Source organism: Rosa rugosa, chromosome 7 (genome assembly GCF_958449725.1).
Source record: "Rosa rugosa chromosome 7, drRosRugo1.1, whole genome shotgun sequence".
Taxonomy (NCBI): Eukaryota; Viridiplantae; Streptophyta; class Magnoliopsida; order Rosales; family Rosaceae; genus Rosa; species Rosa rugosa.
In genome coordinates, this window is record NC_084826.1 from 7,980,013 (window position 1) to 8,005,928 (window position 25,916).

Genomic DNA, 25,916 nt, shown 5'->3' on the forward strand with positions numbered 1-25,916 from the left:
TGATTTTTGCCTTAATTGTTTGGCTTGGCTGGGACTAAGAACGAAATGGTTTTAGAGAGAGAGAGAGGATAAAAAGATAAATCCTACAAAATATAAGGGCAAAATCATCTCATCACTATTCATTAAATAGTAATAAACACTTAAACAGTATTTTAGAATTTACATTTTAATATAGAGTATAATAACATAGGAGCGAACTAGGCGCCTAAGCAAAGAGTAATAAAGGCCCAAAGTTTGGTCTTTCTCCCCAGTGTGGATTAACAGTCCGGATTAGTTTGAAGCCCAATTAATTGGGTTTACTTGCCATGGGCATAGGCTTTGCTTAGTCCTAAGATCGGCGACAGTGTGGATTAGTTTGAAGCCCAATTAATTGGCTTTATTTGCCATGGGCATAGGCGTTGCTTAGTCCTAAGATCGACGACAGTGTGGATTAGTTTAAAGCCCAATTATATGGGTTTATTTTGCATTGGCCTGTCCAAATATCTGGGAAAGTGTTGTGGTCAGCTTCTGCACGCCCAACGTCGGACCTCAGTTTCAGGCTCAAAATTAAGAAAAGTTGAATACCTTTTATAGTGTGTTTGGATGAGGGAAAAAATGATGGAATTTAATTAAAACTGAGGATTTCGTAATTCCTAATAGCCAATTCCCTTGTTTGACATTATCTGATCGGAAATTTTGAATTTCTTTGTGGAAGAAAACGAAAGAATTCATTTTTTAAATTTCCCACTTCAATTTCCACCAAAATAGGTGTCATTTACGAATTCTTTTGCAGTATTCAATTTTCATTTCCAATTTTTTAAAAACTTTCTTAATTTATTACACATTTTAAATCCTAAATAAATACAACCAAACAACAGAAATTGCAATTAATGAAATTTTAGATTGATGGAGTTAAGATTCCATCATTTATAAATTTCTATGGATTTCATAATTTTCTCATCCAAATGCACCCCAAGGTAAACCATTTCTAGTTGTTGCTTCATCAATGTTCTTACTCTTCACTAAACCTTCAACCACAAGCAAAAACCAAATTCTGAAACAAAACCAAAACAAATTAGAACATACAATAACTTAGTGACCAAAGATTGTGGTCAAAGTAGTAGCAAAAGCAAAAGAATTAGCTAGTTTCTTTTACTGTTGACCAATAGTATCTCCCTAGCTCTAATTGGCTATAAGATAGATTTTTAAACAAAATTAGTATATCATGATCCTGATTCAATCTAGTGTTTTGATTATGAGTCTGATTAGTTTTTGTCCTACCTAATTACCAAAATTATGGTTAACCAGGTTGGGACCATCAATAATACACCAACAAACCTTACATTAATTGATCGTGAAATCATAATTAAGTCAGAGTAAGATGTGATCATGTCACACTGTACATTCTAAATATACACCGTAATTAGTTGTAATATATACCAATTGTCAATTGTCCAGTACTATAGCCATGGATGTACGTCTCTACCTAAAATATGACTAATCAATACCTAGCTAGCAGCTAACAACCATCAAATCCTGAATCCTGATTAGAACATAGAGCTAATAACGATGTTAATCAAGGCTTATATACATGCAAAATGGCTTTATAATAAGCTGCTTTCGTTCACCTGCATGTACGTAACTATCAATTTAGTCTTCTGAGTTGTAACGTACCATGATATCTTAGCTTTAGCTAGCTCGATCATGCATGCTGTTTCCCTAACACCCCCTCAATTATTTGGAACTCTTAGAAAAAGGGACCACTCCTTAATTATCTGATTAGTCCTAGTGATGGTTATAAGGCACTAAGCTAGCTGTGTTCTTAGAAGTAGTACCTTGGTTGGTGTCTTTGCTATTCGATCAATCCCAGTCATGGAAGGCTGGCAAGCTTTATTTATCTTTCGAAAGGTTTTGGAAAACGACTACATACTCGTATTATAGTCTTATGTTTCTTTCTTTCAGGGTATAAGCTAATCATGACTTTTCTCCATCGACCCTTTTTTGGTCTCACCTTTATCTGGTCTTTTTGTTTCTTCTTTCATGCAAGTTCAACTTTTCAAAGAACAGGATCGATCTCCCTTCATGTCTCTATTTAGACTTAGAAACAGTGTGAGATCGATATCATATATAAATGTATGTATGCGCTACAGCTTTGTTGATTTGTTCTCATATTTTTTTCACAGAATGTGAGCATTAAATTACAAGTTTAATTCATCAGGATCGACATCACTTAATCACAAGTGTTCTATGTTTCTAATTTATTGATGGGATAGTTTTGTTTATCCTGTTACAGCAATATGTTACCAGTCCACTTGGTGAATAGAAATATCCATCCCCGAATCCCTGTTCATTTGATTGATGTACAGTTGTACACAACTTGGCCATAGCTTTTTCATCAACCACTTGAGGAGAAACAATAACAACAGTTTTAAATACACACCCTTAATTATTTAATACACACTCCATATTCAATACATTATTAATTTAATTTCTCATTATAATATTTTACTAAATACACAATAAAAAGTACCTTAAATATCCTTTTTAAAATAGAAGTTGAATTCATTAGATCAACAACCAAAATCTAGAGTCTACAAAAACTTACATAAGAAAGCCGGCAAGAAAATTCAGACTAACCTACCTAAGCTAAAGCAAACCATTAAAGATCACTAATACTCTCACATTTAAGCAAGGCTATACAAGAATGAAAGAACCTCGCCTCCCATGGAAAAGAAATCTAGTTGAATGTCTTTACTTATCAATCACGCAATTGTGGTACAAGCAAAAAACTAGAAACGTCATAGAGGACTCATAAAAGTTTACCCAAACTTACACAGACTTAAAACCCTAATAGATCATTAGAGCCCAAAAACAAGCCCAACTGGCCTAGACCTGAGCCTAAGCCCAAGTCAGATTTTGACTAGCAGAAGGGCTCCCCTGCATCTCCACCGTTGTCATGGTTTCCGGCGGCTTGCATGTCTACCACACCAGCCGTTGAACGAAACAACCGCTTATCCAACTTGAGTAACCCGACACTCTACAACAGCGCCATGGCTTCCCGAAACAATCCACAGCGCAAACACCACATCAATCTGCACTTCTGCAGCACCAGATTAAAAAAACTCTCTCTCCGATCTGGCAATCTAACAACCCGCCGCCGTAACAGAAACAACGACCTTGAAGACCAAACAACAACCAAGAAGTTCCACAAGAAAACCAACATGAGCAGCCACCGGTTATTAAACAAGCTGCACAGTTGAGGAAAAGCACCAGAACACACAAGCCTTCCACAAAATATCCATCTAATGAGTATGTTCTTCTCTTAGATGAAGGTGAACCTGAATGCTTTCAGGATGTCCAAGATGATGCTGACAAAGACAAATGGCTGAAAGCTATGCAAGAGGAGATGGATTCTTTACACAAGAATCAAACATATGAATTGGTGGAAAGGCCAGAAGGAGGACGAGTGCTCAAGAATAAGTGGATTTTCAAGCTTAAGACATCTGAAAATTCACAACCAATATATAAAGCGAGGTTGGTTGTTAAAGGCTTTGCTCAAAAGAAAGGTATTGATTTTGATGAGATATTTTCTCCAGTGGTGAAGATGAATTCCATTCGTGTCGTGTTGGGATTGGCAGCAAGTATGAACCTGGAGATAGAGCAACTAGACGTCAAAATAGCCTTTCTTCATGGTGACTTAGAAGAAGACATTTTCATGGAACAACCAGAGGGATTTGAAGTCGAGGGCAAGGAGCATATGGTCTGTAAGTTGAAGAAGAGCCTCTATGGACTCAAATAAGCTCCTCGCCAATGGTACAAGAAATTTGAGTCATTCATGATAGACAATGGATTCAAGAGGACAATCTCAGATCACTGTGTGTTCATTCGAAGAGCATCTGAAGACTTTATCATGTTATTGTTGTATGTTGATGACATGTTGATTGTAGGTCCAAACTCAAGGAAAATTGAGGAGTTGGAGGAAAGGTTGAATGAATCCTTTGATATGAAGGATTTGGGGCCTTCAAAGAAAATTCTCGGCATGCAGATCACTCGTGATAGAAAGAAAGGTCAGTTGTGGCTATCACAAGAAAGTTACATTGAAAAGGTGCTTGAGAGATTCAACATGGACAAAGCAAAATCTGTAAGTGTTCCTCTTGCTACTCATTTCAAATTGAGTAAGAAACAAAGTCCTTCAAATACAAAAGAGAAGGAAGAAATGGAGAAAGTTCCCTATGCTTCAGCAGTAGGATGTTTAATGCATGCTATGGTCTGTACTAGACCGGATATTGGTTATGCAGTAGGTGTTGTGAGCAGATTCCTTGCAAATCCAGGTAGAGAACACTGGACAGCAGTTAAATGGATTATGAGGTACCTTAGAGGTACATCTAAATTGTGTTTATGTTTTGGCAATGAAAGGCCTATTCTTCAAGGCTTTACTGATGCAGATTTAGCTGGAGATGTAGACACAATGAGGTCCACATCTGGATATTTATTCACTTTTGCAGGGGGAGCTGTTTCTTGGCAGTCAAAATTGCAAAAGTGTGTGGCTTTATCTACTACTGAATCAGAGTACATTGCCATTGTTGAATGCTGCAAGGAAATGCTATGGATGAAGAGATATTTCCAAGAGCTTGGTCTACACCAAAGTGAGTTTGTTATCTACTGTGATAATCAGAGTGCCATTCATCTCAGCAAGAATCCTAGTTTTCATTCAAAGTCCAAGCATATAGATATGAGGTACCATTGGATTCGAGAGAAATTTGAAACAAAGCTGCTGATGATAGAAAAGGTCCATACCAATGAGAACAGAGCCGATATGTTAACAAAGTCTCTTCCAAAGGGCAAGCATGAGACCTGCACATTCTTTGCAGGTCTGCGAAGACAGGACCCGACCCAGAAATCACCTCGGATACTTGGATACGAGCCTGCGGCGCCCACATTGAACGAAATCCTACCGAAAATTCGGCAGAACCTCCCCCGAATATGGGCTACCCAAATGATCACAAACCTGGACATAAATTAAAACCTTAACTTTCACTCAACCCATCATAAAAGATTTACATTCTAAACATAATATTACATGTGGAACAATTCAAATCCCAACATAACTTCAACAACAACAACAGTTCGAACAACAACATCCATCAATTGGAAAGGGTTATCAGAGCAACGCTAATAAGTAAGCCGATATCATACAAGGTAGGTTAAGTAATAACCTACGGACAAAAACGGAAGCGCTGATGCCACAGTCTTTAGAGCCTGGACGCGATCTCGGCAAATCTGAAATCTGGGCATTTGAACCCGAAGGGCCCAGGGAAAAACATATAAAATCCATTAGAGTGAGTGGACAAAACCAAAACCGAATCTGAAACAGTTAATGGAATGCCTCCCCATTTCTCTTTATACTAAAACCGTCATGCAGCGAGATTCCATAAAATCCCAACTTAATTCTTTTTCTGAAAACTCTTTTGATGACTAGGAAGGACTGCTTCCTAGGCATCTCATGCCATCTGGGAGGGACTGCCACCCAGGTGACGCATCGGAAGGGACTGCCAACCGGAATAGGAGGCGGTGGTTAGTTGGGACTGCCAACTAGCCACAGGTAGTAGACGGGACTGCCGACTAACTACCTCATGTCATCTGGAAGGGACTGCCAACCAGATGATGCATCGGATGGGACTGCCAACCAGATGATGCATCGGATGGGACTGCCAACCGGCTGTAGTCTGGACGGGACTGCCGACCAGGCTATTACCTAGAAGGGACTGCCAACTAGGTAAGTTACGCATGCGCCAAAACTGGCCTCCTTGTCAACTGCTTTTCTTTAAAAACCTTTACTTTTCACAAATCGTATTTTCTCAAATAATGAACCAACTGAAAACTTATTTTTATGCTGCATGCATCATTTATACAAATTTGAACAAATTTATACTACTTTATACAAAATAAAAGTCCACTCACAATGAGTCTCGCAGCTAATCCTGCTGCCTGCCCGTGTCCTCCTCGCTCGAGGGCTCAGTACGTCCTGTAATAATTGGGCAGGATATAATTAACCATAAAGAGAAAACAATCTCAAAATCAACTCTTATTCCCTCTGAAGTTAGTATTCGTTACTCATAAATTCTTATAAAATCCCACATCCCATTTTGGGATTAAATTATTGAATATGGAACTTCCTTAACAATTCAACATCCTAACCCAATCTTAAATCATCGCAAGGATCGTTCCGATAACTTAGTTAATTAAATTTCAATTCCTTCACCATAAATAACCACTAATTTATAACACAAATCCTTTCCCAAAGTTTCCACATTCCTTCATAATTTTTCTTTTCAATCCACAATCCACAATCATTTTTCCTACTTTCCAACACATTAATTCAATCTTACTCTATAACCAAAACCAATTTTAAACCATAATATTCAAGCAACCTAAACCAACAACAAATTTCCAAGAAACCTCAAACCAAACAACCTCAAGCCCAAAACAAGTTCAAGATCATCTTCACAACACACCCATCAAGTTCTATACCTGCAACTACAATCAAAATCAAGCAGAAATGGCCGGAGAAATCAAACAAAAACCAAGAACTCGACAGTTACTGTTCATGGCACTGTTCACCCGCCCAACACCTTCCAATCTTCCTCCACAGACCACCACCAGCTGCAACAAGGTTAGGAATACATTCAACACCTCACCAACAACCAAAATCCTCAAGGAATCCGGCCGAAAATCACCGGAACCCGGAGATCAAAGCAAGAACCCGATTTTTCCCATTTCTGCAATTCCCTTCAAATCTCAAAAACTAATGAAACCCAAGGTGAAAAACTTACATAATTAGGAAGAGAAGGAAGAGAGGATCAAGCCAAGATGAGCGGTGCACGTTGGGGTGGCCGGACGGCGACGAATTGCCGGATTTTCTCTCTCTCGGTTACTGTTCACGCGAAGAAGAAAGGAGAAGGGGGGGGCAGCTCGGGCTTGGCTCGGGTTGTCTCGATTTTTCTGTTTTTATTTCACTTTCTCTCTCTTTCCCAAAATGGAAAGCCCTTAAATAAAACCCAAGCTAAAAATAGTAACTCCTAGTTTAAGTCATAACTTTCCCGTTAAAATTCCGATTCAAACAAACTACGTGTCCACGAACTCGATTTTTTTTCGTATACTACGGCATTCTCAAGGAAATTCCCAACTTAACAGACAAAATAGAAAGTCAACTCCTCGGTCAAAACCGGTAAATGTAATTAGTAAAAATTTTAAGGTACGGGGCATAACATGCGATCTTAAGCATGAGTCAGGAAGGGGGAGATTGTTGGCCGATTCCCTCCTCATGCTATGATAGATATAATTATTAGATGTAATCATGCTAGGCATTTAATTATGTTGGACATATGCTCATTATAGGTTGGACTTTAGAGAAAAGAAAAAGTAGAAACAGACATGTTGTCTGAGAGAAAGGAAAGAGAAAAGCAAGCATGCGGCAGAAAAGAACAAAAGAAAGCAAGTTTCATGGCAGAAAAGAAGGTGTGCTGCCGGCACCTTGTGATTCCTTTCACAATCCTTCATAAGGAGCTGGAGAAAGAGAAACGAAGAAGTTCCTATCATTCTCAAATTCGGCAGAATAGAGAGAGAGAAAAGATAGAGAGAGCTAGAGACAGAGAGTTGTAAAAGGAGAGAAAGAAAATCCTGCTTTTACAATATCCTTGTGAGAGTGTATCCAAGAGTGTTTCTCTTGAGAGTTTTTCCTCTAGTGTTCTAGAGAGATTGGTGATTGTAATCCCATTTTCATAGTGGAAGTTTTTCGGAGTTTGTCCCGTGGTTTTTTCCCTTCACCTTGAAGGGTTTCCACGTTAAATTTGGTGTCTCTTTATTGCTCTTTATTTGCTATATTGCTGCGTACTCTGTTAACAATCCCAACAGTTCTCATATTTTTTTCACAGAATGTGAGCATTAAATTACAAGTTTAATTCATCAGGATCGACATCACTTAATCACAAGTGTTCTATGTTTCTAATTTATTGATGGGATAGTTTTGTTTATCCTGTTACAGCAATATGTTACCAGTCCACTTGGTGAATAGAAATATCCATCCCCGAATCCCTGTTCATTTGATTGATGTACAGTTGTACACAACTTGGCCATAGCTTTTTCATCAACCACTTGAGGAGAAACAATAACAACAGTTTTAAATACACACCCTTAATTATTTAATACACACTCCATATTCAATACATTATTAATTTAATTTCTCATTATAATATTTTACTAAATACACAATAAAAAGTACCTTAAATATCCTTTTTAAAATAGAAGTTGAATTCATTAGATCAACAACCAAAATCTAGAGTCTATAAAAACTTACATAAGAAAGCCGGCAAGAAAATTCAGACTAACCTACCTAAGCTAAAGCAAACCATTAAAGATCACTAATACTCTCACATTTAAGCAAGGCTATACAAGAATGAAAGAACCTCGCCTCCCATGGAAAAGAAATCTAGTTGAATGTCTTTACTTATCAATCACGCAATTGTGGTACAAGCAAAAAACTAGAAACTTCATAGAGGACTCATAAAAGTTTACCCAAACTTACACAGACTTAAAACCCTAATAGATCATTAGAGCCCAAAAACAAGCCCAACTGGCCTAGACCTGAGCCTAAGCCCAAGTCAGATTTAAATTAGAAGGGCTCCCCTGCATCTCCACCGTTGTCATGGTTTCCGGCGGCTTGCCTGTCTACCACATCAGCCGTTGAACGAAACAACCGCTTATCCAACTTGAGTAACCCGACACTCTACAACAGCGCCATGGCTTCCCGAAACAATCCACAGCGCAAACACCACATCAATTTGCACTTCTGCAGCACCAGATTAAAAAAACTCTCTCTCCGATCTGGCAATCTAACAACCCGCCGCCGTAACAGAAACAACGACCTTGAAGACCAAACAGCAATCCAACACTCTGATGATGAGAGACTGCTAGAACCGACAAAAAGGGTCTGGTCTTCCACCGTTGTTCTTTTTGCTCGTTGTAGTCTCTGAAACCCTAGGTCGAAGAAACCTAGAGAGAGAAACTAGCGCTTAAGTACCTTAAATATCCCTAATCTCAAAAACCATTTTTTTCTTTTTCTTTTTTATTGAGTTGAATGGTGTTAGACTTTATGGATAACTGATAAACAGATTAAGGAATACATTTCTCAGATTCTATTACATCTTGAGTGAAGGAAGGAATATTAGACCAAAAGAAATCTTGGTCAAGATCTGCAGCATGAGCTGCCAATTTGTGCGCAACCATGGCCTCTCTTTTAGCGTGAATAATTCTGACTTGGTTCACCTCTTCCAAATCTTGTTTGAGCTCCTCATATAACCTTCCAAGAATAGAAGAATTATGCAGCTTCTCCTGACACACTTGTTGCTTCAAAACCAAACAATCAGTTTCCAAAATTACTGTACATAGACCATGTTCCATCACATAACCAAATGCTTCCTTACAAGCCAAGAGAGCTCAAAAACCTTGAAATATCATATCATATGACTATATTAAGGCAACTATTTAATATGATTGGAATATATTAGTATATTGACGTTTTATAAATAATCATATTGATTATTTGTTCTAGTTATTGAAAAATCCATAAAGATTTATTATTATTTCGTTCAAATAGAGGCCTAGAAATAGGTTTTGTATTATTTGAGTTCTCATCCACCAAACATCTTCGATCCGCATTTGGGACCTAGGTCGTAATCAAATCCGGATCTTGGATCCGAGACAGCTGCTCATTTTGATCTGGTATTTGTTCTGGTTCTTGGGAGTTCGATTGCTAATTTACGAGTTTCTAACACCCTCGGTTACTTTCGAACTCTCGGTGAGCGAATCACCTCTCCTAGGTGATCATATCATCGGTTACGGTTACGGCTACGGTTACGGTTACTATTACATTTACACTGCCCTCGTGACATATGCAGTGCAGCGATGTCGTTCGGCATCAAGTCACATGGTTACCTTTCATTCTAGATGCGTCTGTGCATCTTGTTATCTTTTATTGTTTCCCTACATTATAGATGCGTCCATGCATCTTGTTATGTTTTTTATTTTTCTTTCGATGTTTTTTGCATCACTCCATGTACTTCTCAGTTTCACTTAATATAGTTTGTCGTCTTTCCCTTCAAAAAAAAAATCCACCAAACATCTTATTGATCAAGTATAAAATTTTTAGTTAAATATTCAACCAAAATATTAATAGTTTCTCCACAGTGCCAGAACTACGAAGTTATCATTGGAGGAGCCAAACAAATTAACCATTACAAAGTTATCTTTGTTCACCATGTTTGCTCATTACACCCTATATTTTAATTTCAATTATTATATTTACTTATCTAACTCATTTCTCTTTCCAGAAATATCCTTCTATGACATATTCAATTATAGAATATTTTTTTTAACGAAAATCTCTCATTTAATTTATACCAATAAACAAAATAAAATATATTAAAGTTTTCTAATAAAAATCTAATCTGATTTACTTCCATTTTTTTAAAAAAATTTTCTCTCAGTTAAAAGATTAGTAAGTTAACAACTATGAGCAATGAATAAGAGATTGATTTTTTTTTTTGTGTGTTTTACAAAGGGTATTGCAAAGATGATGAAGTTAACACTAATCATTTTATTAATTGAGTCACGAATTACAATGAGGAGACAACAAAAAGATTACAGAAAAAATTAATAAATTCAAATTTGGGTGGAGAATATGAAGATTAATGTTATCCAATGAAAAATTAAGTAGCCTTTGTATTTAATTAATTGGTTATATATTTAGTTTTCCTTACAGATTAATAGTGTGCTTATTAGTCATTTTACACTTGAATAATATAGTCTTTCAATAATTTAAATGTTTGTAGGGTGAACTAAGAAAATGGTAGGGTGGCAATAGCCGCACCCTAAAGTGATTAATCATAACTTCTAGAACAAAGTAAGAAAATTAAGTAAAAAATAGGAGTAAAGTGATCCAATTAAAAACATTTAATGCCATTGATTCTAAAATTCTAAATTATATGGTTTCTCACCACATTTAATTACAATTTATTTAAAAAATATTTAAATTAGATAGTTTCTAACTTTATTCTTATATTAAATGGAGAGGCCATGTATAGAAATTTATTGCGTTTATCTAACTATTCATACATAATTATTTAATAAAATAAAGAAAATATGACTATTTTCTTCTTCTTCTAATATATAGATGTTTTTTTTTGTCATTTAACCTACCTATAAAATTTTATTTGAAATATAAAATCATAGAGTTGTGTATTAAGTAGTTATGGATGTATATTTAAAAATTCTCAAACATTAAAGACATCTTAGAACTAGCTGGGAAAAAATTAGTGGCATGTTATTATTATTATTATTATTATTTATATGTTCATGAAATGCTATTCTATATTATCATATATCGCTAATGGTGTCTTTGATAAATCTTTTTTTTTTTTTTTTTTGTTTAGAAATAAAGAATTCATAACAATAAAATTAATATAACCAGATTTAGGTAAGAATTGGTACTTTGAAGTTAAGTACTTTTACAAAGGCTCGTAGAAACACCTTCACTAGCATAGACTAGACACAAGGCCGGCCCTGAGGGCTGCCACCTGAGGCAGCCGCCTCAGGCCACCGGCTCCCGGGGGGCTCCTGAGCTTCTGTACATATGTTAGACATAGTATATATATAAACAGTTTCCTCCTACTAATAGCAAATTGTGCGTTGCTCCAGCGGTGGTGTAGTCAGTCCGTGTCTGTCCCCACCAAGGTTCGAATCTCCTTTTTGTTTCACTTCTATTTTTGACCTTTTCAGGTTTCTTATTGTTTGTTTTTTTTGTCCCCAATCACTTGAGCTATTTTTTCTTGGACCCGCTGGCCCAGCCATAAAAAAGAAATTATATTTAACTAGTTTTGTAATTCAGAAATTTATGTAGAGAAATAAATTCATATACTTTGGTTTTGCTATTAAAATTTAATTTACTCTTTCAAAAATACATGATTTTATATTGTTATTTGCCATATGTATATATATATATATATATATATATATATATATATATATATATATATATATATATATAGACACACACACGGAGGTTACATTTTAATTCTTCGCCTCAGGCCGTTAGAATCTCAGGACCGGCCCTGACTAGACAAGACAAGACAAACCAATCGAGCTTATCATGCTTGTCACCTATCTAGAGAAAAATAAGACGACACAAAAATAAATGCCTAAACCGGGCCGAAACCCCCTAAAAAAGGGAATTTTTGCAAAGGAAAAAAAAATAGAACAACCAGCCCAGAAGGCCCATAAGACCACCAGCCCTCAAGGCCCAATAGGATAGGCCCATCTTAGTCCAACCTTCCTTTTTGTGCAGAACCCGAGCCCTTCCCCCCACCGCCGTCACGAACATGCTACCGCCGTCTCGCCTGAAGGAAGCCACCACCATCACGATGCCACCAGAAAAACATCGGCGAGAACAGACCGTACAAGTCATGAATCCTACACCTCACACTGCCCGCGGTTCCTCGCAACGTCACCAACCCGTCACCGCCGCCCAGATCAAAGCTCAAACCAAGTTCGAGCGCAATCTGCGCCGCCAACGCCCCCTCCAAATGCATGGTCCCACGACTGTCATGCCACAGAAGAAGCAGACCCAAACTATGTCGTCCACCACCGTCAAACTTCAGAAGCTACAGTCCCGAAGCCACATGGGCACTAGACGACCATTCCCGTCCGGCAGCGACACAACACCGACGACGCAAGCGCCAGCGCCAACATCGGCTGCCACCGGACGAGCAGAAGAAGTACGAGATTGAACATTTATTTTTTACATTATTAGGATTTATCATTTAGAATTTAATTACATTAGAATTTACAGTTTACTTCTCACATTCTCGACTATTGTTGACCAAATCAAGGCATATTTAGCACCATTTATATACTCTAAATGAACAGTTCATGTCTTGGATGCATATCTTGATGAAAATCATCTCTTACAAATTAGATGACATTAAAGTACTTAAAATTTTGATTATTGATAAAAGACCATTCTTTGTTGGAATGTAAATGTTATTGGAATCACTCCCTAAAATGGTACTAGGCATGATTATTTTAGTTACTATTCATTTTATCTTTTGCAAGAATTTTTTAAAAAGTAACATAGAAATGAATTCAAGAATCTAATAATCTAGATTACGCACCATTAGCAGAAGTGAAAATATTGAAAGAATCAAATGGTACTAGACATGATTATTTTAGTTACTATTCATTTTATCATTTGCAATAATTTTTTAAAAAATAATATAGAAATGAATGAATTCAAGAATCTAATAATTTAGATTACGCACCATTAGCAGAAGAGAAAATACTGAAAGAATCAAAGAATAATGGTGCAAACACATCTTTAGACTATAGTAAAATAGTAATTATGTTACCATAGCTTAGGTCAAACCATTTGAGTGAAGACAAGAAAGTAAGATGGACGTCTTAGAAACTAATTCCTGTTTTTCCGCTTGATTAGACAAATTAGCAGACTATTACTCCCTCTGTCACTCACTTATTAGTCGAATGGTGCTCTTTGTCAAGCTTTACCTTATGTCCTTATGAGATTCATTAAATCTATGATCTTAGTTTTCTTTTTTATCCAGATTCAACTTAATACATCTCTATGTGGCTATGTGCCTAAATATTAATCAATTAACAATTGGGTAAGTTTAACAGTCTAAACTAGACCTTACGCCACCATGACGATGGTTTATGCTCAGAAAATCAGGCTATAGTTTTTGCATATATTATAGACTCGATAAAGTTATGAATAGAATACAGATTTTGTGGCAGATAACACGAATGGCCCCAGTTTCAGATTACAGGAATTTTTTTTTTATGGGCAATGATAGCTCTCAATCGTATAAAAGTTTAAAACTGCAGCTAGCAATGAAGAAAGCGCTGAATACTTGGTTTTCAATCGGCCACTGTCAGCAGAATCGGAAATTATAGTGACTAACAACATTTATCTTTACGTTTGAAGATCTTAGGTTTTAATTTCCCTCTGACGATATTGTATGACACAAAAGAATGTCCTCCCTTGCTAGCTCAAAGATATGGAAATTGGAAAGGCAAGACACTTCTTATATCAATTGATAAGGTGCGGTTGGATTTTCATGTAATTACATCATAAATAAACATGATGAGTGCCATTTGAAAACTGTAATCTAGAGACGGCAAATTTAAGAGTTTCAATTAAAAAAGTGATCCTTTGTTTAGCCATTAAGTTGGTATATAGTTCAAATCTTCCGTCTAAGAGAAATGATGCATGTAGGTCAGAATATTGATTTCGTGTTTTTGAGTGTTTATCCAAAATATGTAGCGCTTATATGTATTGATTCTTATAATACAAAAAAGATGAGGCCACTTAGGTAACAATCTTTTTTTGATAGCCTTAATAAGACGAGTTGTTAAGTTATAATTTTATTGAGGAACTAACTAGAGAAGCAAAACATGTTAACTTGCAAGTTTTTTTCATATCTAGCTCAGATATATAAAAACTTTAGAATGACCACCAACTATGTAAGTACCTAAACTCCGTTATCAATATAGAGTGTGATAGGTTTTACAGTATATTTATCTGATTCCATTTGAATAAACAAAATTATGTAAATCATATTGGAAGGATATGGTGCAACTGTGCGAGTGCATGTAAGTGAGATGTCCATTACAGAAGATGAGTAAGTGTTTAATGGCAGCTTGCTTTACCTACTTCCATACTTGTCTCCTCTTTTTCCCGTGAACCCACCCCAATAGCCACTCAGTGCTTAAACTAAATTATTGTGTTAACACACTGCCCTTTCCCCTTTTAATTAGTATTTCTTTTGGCATGTGATGTCAAGTATAGCTTACAAAATTGACGTGACTGGATTAATTTAACCCTAATTCTCAAAAGACATTCCAAAGTGTGTCTTACCTCCACTGCTTTCAGCTTTCCCATCAACTAAATTTTTATACTTCTTTTTAATTATTTGTTTAGATTTGTCTCTACTACTCACATCTCTATCAATGTCTAAGTGGAGTGGAATGCCAGGTCAATGGGCTGCATCTTCTAATTAATATTTCTTTGATAAGGTCCAAAATGCATTATTATATGATTCAACGATCCAAAACAATATTATGCAACAAGACTATCCATCAATAAAGCAGTTGCCATGGTTGGACCAAATAAGAAATCAATAATGTGTTTAATGTTTTACATTTTTACGAGCATAACAATTAGTAGTTGCTATTCACTCCTTCAGAAGGTCATTCGTAATGTTTTAACCATCATGAAACAATTTCAGAAGTGCAAGATGACTTCCATGAAGTGTGGCCGGATAGCATTGCTTTTTAACAAATTTCGTAAACCAGGTCATAGCAATTTCATTTTCTTTGGTTTGGAGAATCATATGAGTGCATGACAAGGATTATCGATGAGCTTTAATGAAAGAGAGAATTCTACAAATAGTCACTCAGCTATGACTCATTCGACACTTTAGTCACTCAAGTTTCAAATATATCATTTTAGTCACTCAACTATTACACTGTCAATCACTTTAGTCACCCAAGGGGCATTTTATCTCACTTTGATCATTTCTCTCAATCATTCTAATACATATTTCTCAATTTTCACAATTGGTTGGACGAAAATATCATTAATATTGTGGCAAATAATTTTTTTTTTGATGAAAAAATTAACGAAGTGACTAAAGTGAATAATATAGTTAAAGTTGAATGACCAAAGTGATATATTTAAAAGGTGAGTGATCAAAGTATCAAATATGTAAAAGTTGAGTGACCATTTGTGATATTCTCCGTTAATGAAATTGAGTTCATTACTAGGTGCATTACTATTCATATGATCATACATTTCACTAATGGATCATTTGGCATAGAACTCAATGTTCGTGCATTCACTACTGCAGGCTGAAGTAGACGCACTCGCTCTCACCATGTCTGGTTAAAAGACGTTTTGCTTTTGAAGGGTTATCGATTGTTGATATGTGAGAAAACTTACCACATTTGTCTATTGCAACTAATAAAAGCTATAAATCTTTGTGTTTTTAAAGTGAGCAGTCAGTCAATCATCTAATTTTTTACTCACCCATAATATATGGACATGCATGCGTTAGGCATCTGCCTTCATTCTTTTTTGTTCTTTTTCGATCTCCATATTTGGCATAAGTACTAACAAAAAAGTCTAAAAATTTTACATTATTAAAGTTTATAGATGTAAAACTTAATGGAACAATTATTTGAGGGATAGCTATACCTAGCCTACCTAGCAATCAAAAGCCAAATTAAGAGATGTACGTGCATATATATATATACACACACACACATACAGATCTAATCCAGAGTGAGACATCCCTCTGAAATTAACGTATGAGGTTTGAAATTAACGTATAAGGTTGGAGTTTAGGATCACTTTTCGATCTCATATTCACATCTTGACCGTTCAGTTTTTAGGTACTAATGTATAGATCATCTCTGCAAATTTAAACGGCCATCAATTTGGCTGAAATTTTGCAGAGATGATCTATACATTGGTACCTAAAAACTGAACGGTCGAGATGTGGATATGAGACCGAAAAGTGACCCTAAACTCCAACCTCACACGTTAATTTCAAGGTGAGGCCTCACTCTGGATAGGATCTGTGTGTCTATATATATAGGGTGGTGCTATTCACACACCCCTATATTTTTCTATTACTTTAATTCAATTTATTTATATAAATTACCCTAATTACCCTCTCTTGCAATTCTGAATATTTTTCTTTTTTCTTTTTTCCATTTGACAAGTCAATCATGAATCAATTATCATCTAAATTGCAAAGTTTGTCCTCATACGAGTAGGAGGGGTAAGACACATGCTTTACTCCTTTGTTGTCTGGGGTTCCAATATTGCACCTAGCTTATTAAAGTTTCTCGTCTCTTATAAATTGGCAATAAACCATTTTCAGACTCAGTCTGCAAATTTGGAAAATTTCTAGGTACAAAAATAAAAATAAAAATTGTAGTATAGTTCAAAATTAATTGAACAAGACTTACCTGAGGGGTTAGACAAATGCAGACACACGCATAATCAATGGTATGAAACTTTTAATATAATGTATTTTAGATAACTGTATTGAAAGAACACTCACTCATAAATAAAAGTTCAACTGTAGGTTGAAAAAAACACTAGACTTTGGAACATTATTTTCAGTATGTAACAAGTACATCCTATGCAATTATATCTCAAATGTTGCAAAATAGCATCCAAAGAACATACAATAGCAGTTCAGTCAAAAAATTGTTGTTACATAATGGCACTACGAATCTGCAACAAAACATAAACAGAAAGAGCACAATGTTAGTCAATGCAGAGTTTTATAATGGATATCAGTAGTCACAAAAACTTTCTTGATTGCTTCCTCATCAGTCAAAACTTAACTTCTTCATGCAAAATCTAAAGATCATGGTCAAAATTCTGATGTAAGCAAAAAATTTGAATCACCAACCCTACATAAGATTTTAAGAACATTAGCTAATGACATAGAAAAATAGTTTACCTCATTAAAATCGTCAATGTTCAAGAAGCAACAAAGGTGCTCCTCATTTCAGTTAATATTTTAGTTGCCCTGCAAAAATAAATAAGACAAAACACTCAATTTTCTTGATTACTTCCTCATCACTCAAAACATAACTTGTTCATGCTAAATCTAAAGAGAAATTAGGAAATTTGATACCAACTTGTCACACTCCAAACTCGGGGTATGACTTAAGGGGTTCTCAAGCAAGAGAAATTTAGAATAAGACCAAATTTAACACAATTTAAAGTGGAACCTTAAGGCAGAAACAGTTCAACTTTGTAGATTTACTAAAAATTCATTTATGCAGCAATGAACTTGAAATTTTTCAGAATCAAAGTAAACACATTAAGGTAGAGCATGCCAAAATTTCATGGAGTACGGAGTTTGGGAAGTAAGGCAAAACTTGAACACAAACTGACTTGCAAAATAAGGGTTTTGAAGTCCTCGTCTGCGGGAAAATAAGAATTTAGAATTTGGCGATGATTGACTTGCAAAATAAAAAATAAAAAATAATCATAATTGCAAGGGATGGTAGTTAGGGTAATTTGTAAAAATAAATTGAATTAAAGTAATAGAAAAATAGAGGGGGTGTGCGAATAGAGAAAATGAGTGTGTGAATAGCACCACTATATATATATATATATATAGGGCCCTGCTAGTGAGGAATTTTTTTTTTTTGTCTTTTTTAGGGATAGGGCATTAGATTAACTTTTCGATCATATTTTGACATCTCAACCGTTCAGTTTTTAAGTCCTAATGTGTAGATCACCTCTTCAAATTTTCAGCCAAATTGATTATCGTTAAGGCATTTAAAACTGCGATTTACAATTATATGTATGAACGGTTCAGGTTGGACATATTCGGTTCGTCAATTGATTTAAGGATTAAATTATGTTTAGTCTCTGTACTATGACCCTTTTTTCGTTTCAGTCCCTGACATTCTCAATTAATCTGAAAATTCCCTAACGTCAAAATTTCTGTCTGATTGGTCCCTCCCGCGTCAAATTAGGAGTTGGCCTTAGGTGAAATGTCCAATATACCCCTCTGTTATTTCTTTTTCTCCTTTTTTTTTTCTTTTTCCTTTTTAATTTCTTTTTTTCCTTTTTTTCTTTTTTCTTTTTAATTTGTTTTTTGCTTTTTCTTCTTTTTTTCTTGTTCCTTTTTAATTTCTTTTTTTCTTTTTTCTTTTTAATTTCTTTTTTGCTTTTTCTTCTTTTTTTCTTGTTTCTTTTTAATTTTTTTTCCTTTTTTTTTTTTACCTTTTTAATTTCTTTTTTGCTTTTTCTTCTTTTTTTCTTGTTCCTTTTTAATTTATTTTTTTCCTTTTTTTTTCTTTTCGTTTTGCCTACTTTCTCATTTCTCAACCCACCAATCCCATTCCGATCAAACTCCACAACCCATCTGTTTCTCTCCCCAAATTGAAACCAAACCCAGCAAAGACCTAGCTTGGCGGTGCAGAGATGGACATCGAGCAAAAGCAAGAGGTTAGGAGCTGATCGATCACTTCTTCACCTTCTCTGAAGCCATCTCCCTTTGTTGGGATCCGCCCTCGCCTCCATCTCCCAAACACAAGCAGATCCCAATCAGCTCGGAAATTCGCCGCTAAACCACTCCCCTCTTGTTTTCACAGCCTACTTCTCTCTCTCCCACTCAAATCTCACTTTCTCTCTCCACATCAAGCCTCAATTTGGAAAATTTTCACTGAAAACTACCATTTATTCAGATCTTAAGGTTTTTGGGTCTTGCTCAAAATGGTGATTTGGATTTTGGGTCTGGTTGAAATGATGGTTTTTGATGGCCAAGTTGACCAAAACCAGAAGTGAAGAAGAAGAATAGTGATGGAAAAGAAAAATGGCCGCTGGCGTGGAGAACAATAATTGGGGTTTCGGGTCGATCTGGATTGGTTCGCCGACGTGGCGCTACCGATGCAGCAGGATACGATGGTCATTAAAAAGAAAAAAGGAAAAAGAAAAAAGAAAAAAGAAAAGAAAAAGGAAAAAATAAATTAAAAAGGAAAAAAGAAAAATAAAAAAGGAAAAGGAAAAAGAAAAAATAAAAATAAAAAAGGAAAAAGAAAAAGAAAAAAGAAAAAAAAAGGGCCACCGGCGTGGAGAACAAGAATTGGGGTTTTGGGTCGATCTGGATTGGTTCGCCAACGTGGCGCTACCGATGCAGCAGGATACGATGGTCATTAAAAAGGAAAAAAAAGAAATTAAAAAGGAAAAATGAAAAATAAAAAAGGAAAAAAGAAATTAAAAAGGAAAAAGAAAAAAGAAAAAAGAAAAAAAGGAAAAAAAGAAATTAAAAAGGAAAAAGAAAAAAAAGGAGAAAAAGAAATAAAAAAGGAAAAAGAAATAACATAGGGGTATATTGGACATTTCACCTAAGGCCAACTCCTAATTTGATGCGGGAGGGACCAATCAGATGAAAATTTTGACGTTAGGGACTTTTCAGATTAATTGAGAATGTCAGGGACTGAAACGAAAAAAAGGTCTTAGTACAGGGACTAAACATAATTTAATCCTTGATTTAATCTAGTTCAATACCTTAACGATCACCGATTTGACTGAAAATTTACAGAGGTGATCTATACATTAGGTCCTAAAACCTGAACGATTGAGATTGCGAAATATAATCGAAAAGTTGGTCTAATGCCCTATCCTTAGAAAATACCAAAAAAAAGATCTCTTAGTGGAATGACCCTATATATATATATATATACACGAATTTGATATCTGCCTATTTAGCTATTACCTTTTCTCTTGGGAAATGGCTTGCTCTACAGATTAGGTATTGGTTTTGGTTGTTTTCTCATAGGCTGCTCGAGATTTCCACGATCCTCTGAAAGTGAGCATGGATCTCTCTCTCTCTCTCTCTGAGTCATAATCCCTAGTTACCCCCACATGGTCCTGGTCCCGTTAGGGTAATTTGTTAGGGCACGATCAAACGCACTCACTGTTGATATTATTGATTAAATATACAACGGCAACCAGAAAAAGAAAGCTGGAAATGCTGCGGTGCCTAGTTTTGATATCCTCAGGCGTATTGTGCAGCAGGGTTGTTGATAAGGCGTGCATGCATGAGACCTACAATAAACAATGACACATATATTCTATTTTCCGGCATAAAAGTTGGAAGCATGGCGTATTAGAAAATTCATCTTTTTTTTTTTTTTTTATATTTACATGATTATCATTTTTATACGATTACATATTTATCTTTTTCATCGCGTGTTAGGTCAAACATTCATACATAAGTTACATAATAAAAACGATCTTAAAGTTTTCAAATCAATTTTAATATATTCTAAACACGTTAATTAATTGTTTAATATCAAAAACCCAGTCTATTAAAAATGTGAACACAAACTTTCTACGTCTTTTATCTACCATAAAGCCTTTTTTGACTCGCAACTAATTTTTTCTTTGAAAACACAGAGGAGTTGTACGTGATTGAAAGGAGGTTAGAAGTTACCAAAAAAATTCAAACTCTTAATTCTAAGCATCTGTTTAATTAAGACATAATGAGAAGAAAAGCATCTAGGAGACTAGGACATAATCGATCACATAGGGAAGTGCACTTGGAAAGAGACTTGGGGAGCCAACTTGATGGGAATTAGTTGGGTCTACAATTAGATTAGTACAGTAATGTTTTAAGGATAGTTCTTAGGTTCACCTCTAGAGTGAACGAGCATATTAATCTCCATTGTCGATTAACATACTTTTACTTAATAAATTTATAATTTAACGGTCCGTATCTTAAATTAGCCTTTAAAGATCATCTCTGTAAAAAATCAATCAAATCAGAAATCGTTTAATTATCTAATTGAATCAAACAAATGGATGGTTCCAACAACACTTACTACAATCATGATGAACCGTCCATGTATTTCATACAAATGCATAACTAAACGGTCTTTAATTTGATTAATTTTTTACAGAGCTAATCTTTATATTACGTTATACAACGTGAATGATTGAATTAGAAAATTATAAAGTTATTATGAATTAATCGCAAGAGATGGTGAATATGCTCATTCACCCCTAGGGGTGAACCTAAGAATTGTCCATGTTTTAATTAGATTAGTACAGTCATGTTTTAACTTATACATTACTCGTTATCTACTTCAACAACGAGAAAAAAAAGGTAATTATAGTTTAACTGAAGAAAACACAATGACTATTCAGAACATTCAGAAATTAATTAATTTGTAAAATTGGTTTTAGTTAATCAATTAGTTAATTCCAATACTACAGATCCATTTATTCCTGAATTAATTTTCTGTCTTTCTTCACCGACTGTAATGTTGACAAAAATAAAATAAAAATGCCTACAGTCTTTGTTGTATCGGAAACGAATTTGTCGCATGAGTTGAGACAGGTGTAATGTTGTTGATGATTAAGCATGAGTTGAGACGGGTGTAATGTTGATGATGAAGACTGACGGATAACACACCCATGTTCTGTGGCAAAGCAGCAGCCCTCTCAGGTAATAAGGACCTCAGACAAACCACTGTCGCAAATGTCATGGAATCTTGAAATTGATGTAAGGTCCCTCTTAGGATTGCAACAGATATGGATGTCCATTTCTTAGTACTATGCAGGAAAATTCAGGTTTCGTGACGCTTTAGTAGCGTTTTATATCCGATTACGTACCTTCCTCTCCCACCTTAAGGAAAATTTGGTTAGAGCAAAACATTCACGACGTCCTAGCTAGTACGTTGCGCAAGCTACACTGATTAGAAAATTTTTGTTGCCGAGGGCGATAGACTCAATTTGCTCTTATATAGATTGGCCAGTGATGATAGATAATATTTACTCCCACGCCAAGTCAGTTCTTCCCGGAAACACTAAAGGTGGCTTTCTCCGGTAGAGTCGATGCTCATTAAGTTCACCTAGCCAAGTGTAAAATATCTATATATATTATTGGGTGGACTTATTTACTAATTATCGAGGGGATAATATTCAGATGGAAATTAATCTGACCTAATCAGGTAACTTGTAGTGGAGGAGCTAAGACTGTAGAACAGCTGCGGTAGTTGAATGAAAGGCAAGAAGCCTGTGATATCCATTGCAGCCTCTTGTGCAGCTCGGAGCAGTAGTACTGTTAATGGCGCTGAATTGCTCTAATAAGTGCAGGTAGTTATACTATTAATGCAGCCAGTACCCCTAAGATCTTAAAACTAATGTGAATACCTACTTTGTTATGTATTAATAAAAATGATGACAATGACAGCTCTAACGCACTATCCCTTAATTAATTGTAACTTTGTTAGTTTCATCAAATTAAGAGTGAACTAGTTGAGAGTACAGAAACACACTTTGCTAGGGCTTTTTTCTAATATTGATTTTGTGTATCTGGTTGGAAAGGTACTGTCTTATGTGCATATATAATCCAAAATCTTTGTTTAAAATAAAATACAAAGGGTTTCTATGGACAGTGATCATCATCCCATATTCTCGTTAAGAAATTTGGTCACAATGTAAAAGGCAAAAAATTAAGGGTACTGCCAAGGAAATGCACTGGTGATCACCATTGTTGATGCAAGGTGGTATCAGCATAGATAATTTAGAGAAATAGCTAGTTTGTTACCAATACCAGATGCACTATAATTAATTTTAGTTTCTGATCATATTGGAAAATATTGTAGTAATAGCTAGGTAAGTGATGGGGTGGTCCTGTAAGGTTTCACAAGCTGTTTGGACCTCAAACCTAAACTCATATTAGAAAGGGTCCCACACCCAACTAAGATTTGCAATATTTTCTTGCTCTCTTTCTCTCCATACCCACCCTTTAACACACCTCACTCATTTGCCTCTTGTTATAAATGGGTGTGCTACCAGGACAGCCAATGCAGATCATGGGTGTCACAAACTACTCACCATTTCTTCCTCTCTCTCTCTCTCTCTCTCCCCCCCCCCCCCCCCCCCCCCCCAGGTTCTGTATGAGAAGAGAAGGGGAGAACAAATCTGAAGGTGTGAACTGAGCCAGATGAGATAAATATGAAGGTGTGAGTTGAGCAAGATGGAGAAGCAGGGCACGTGCATTTCTAACTCATGCGCATTCTTTCTTTACCTGGAATTAAAAGTTTCCCCACTTTTAGTTTGTTGATATGGGAAATCATATATATGCATGATCCTGCAGTGAGTTAGTTCTTCATGTGCCCCCCTTCCCCATCATGACCACTACACCTTAATTAGTATGAACGCAGAAGAATCATGCATGCAGATAATTCCATTCAAATCGAAATGCAGAAGCTTCGATCAGTAATTTCAGGTGGGTCATGATTTATGAGTTTTCTTTATTAACAGTCTGATCAGCTCTGTAGTAGCAGATAAATACAGCCTCAATATACACAAATAAAAAAAAAGTGGGTAGAATATATATTGGTGTGGAGAAACTAAAATCCCAAGATAGTAGGATGGTTATGGTATGGTACCGATAAAGAGACGAAGAGCTAATGCATGTGTTTTTGCAGGTGAAGGAAGGTTTTGGTAGAGTAACTTATGATTTTGCCAACAAATGATGGCATATAATTAACCACTGAGTTATGAGCAAATTGCTCTCTCTCTCTCTCTCTCTCTCTCTCTCAAACTCCTCTCCATCCCTCAAACTCGTTTTGATGCTGTCGATACATATATTATCAATGCATAGAATGCTTTAATTTTGGGTTCCAACCATGATCTAACAAGCAATCTGATACTTCATACCTTTTTTCTATAACATGTCATCGTCCCGAGTATGAGGATAGCTTTCCACATGTGGAAATGCATGATGCTTTTGAAAAGGAGAAACCATGGAGCTAGCAGATGGATCTCTCTACAATGGCTAATACATTAATATCATTATCAATGATGGTTTAGCAATATTAACTGTTATTGATTATTTTGTTGAGATTTTTTTTTTTTTTTTGAGAAGTATTATTTTGTTGAGATGAATTAAACAAAGAGGAAAAGAAAGTGGATACTTTCACAGTTCTCACTGGGTCTAACTTTATCTCTTCATTTTTTTTAATTTTTTTTGGTTGGAGCCCTTGATATTGTTTATGGTGGGGAGAGGCCCCAGGGTGTGTGGGGATTGCATTGCAAATTCAGTGCTGTCAATTTTGTGCCAATAATGATGAGAGCTAAGCAAGAGCTGAAAGTTACATTACCGGTCGATGGTTTTCCGAGGACAGTTGCAATGAATTGACAACTTAATTGCTGCAACCACCAGAGAAAGACCGGCCTTTATGAGTTCCTATTATGTTGTAGTGTTGTACAACATGCATGCCATCTTAATTTTCAGGCGATACATAGTCCTACTATGTTGTACAACATGCATGCTATTGATCGACACCAAACTCGCGATGCTATTGATCTACTTTTAATCAGTAGAATCAAGTTTTTGGTAGGGTGATCATTTTCTTAGATAAACAGGTTCAAGTTTTGGATAAGTTGCCGAAAAGTTGATCAACTTTTACCAAAACTTGAACATGACATATGTTGCGTGCAGCATAGCATCTACAGAAGCATGATAGAAATTTCCCATACTATCTGTCTCTGTTTAGTCCTTTGGGCACTTCCTTCTGTCCAGTTCCTGAACCACAAACAATGTTTAATCTAGCCGCTCCTGAGTACAGAATTTTATTACTTTCAAGAACTAAAGAATTTTAGGAGTTAATATATGGTCACTGCAGAAAGTTTTGCCCACCGCAGAGCTAAACCCTTTTGACACCGACAATATTTTAAATTTCTGAAAAGAAGACACCTCAAGAAGACAAACAGGAATCTTTTGATGCCTCAATCATATCACTGAAAAAAGTGTTAAAGCGAGCAAATTGTTTCTCTTCCCTTTTCATTTATTGGTTTTTTTTCTGAGTAAACCAAATGGCTGCAATGCTTTCCACACAGAAGATAGACTTAACTGAGCAAATCATATCCAGCACCGCTTTCTCTGAAAGTTTTGAAGATCATTGACTTGAAAATTCAGATTGAATCAGAAAGTAGAAGATTTGGTTCCTATGGGCCATGCTTAACTAGTGATTAAAAGAAAATCCATAACAGTGTTTTGAACTCGGGTGAAACTTATCAGAGGATGGTAGCAAACTTAAACAGATAAATCTTATCTTCTAAACTTTATTTCAAGTAATTTTGGAACAATGTGGTACAAAAATCAACTCGATATTACCCAACAAGGCGATAGATTCGTCACTTTAGTTGGAATTTTCTACCAACTGATCTATGTCAACTAAGCTATCACTTCAAGCAAAGCGGTTCTGGTAAAGAAAAAGCCAACAGCTACAAAACACCAACATAGGCACATAGCAAG

General features: G+C 35.7%; 1 long non-coding RNA gene across 1 annotated transcript; it reads right to left on the minus strand.

Moving 5' to 3' along the window:
* Window positions 1-4,994: 4,994 nt before the first annotated feature.
* LOC133723678 (uncharacterized) lies at window positions 4,995-7,002 on the minus strand. Its single transcript, XR_009853193.1, has 4 exons — window positions 6,813-7,002; window positions 6,511-6,642; window positions 5,941-6,004; window positions 4,995-5,266 (listed from the first exon to the last, which is right to left on the minus strand). It is a non-coding gene; the product is annotated as an uncharacterized LOC133723678 (long non-coding RNA).
* Window positions 7,003-25,916: the final 18,914 nt, after the last annotated feature.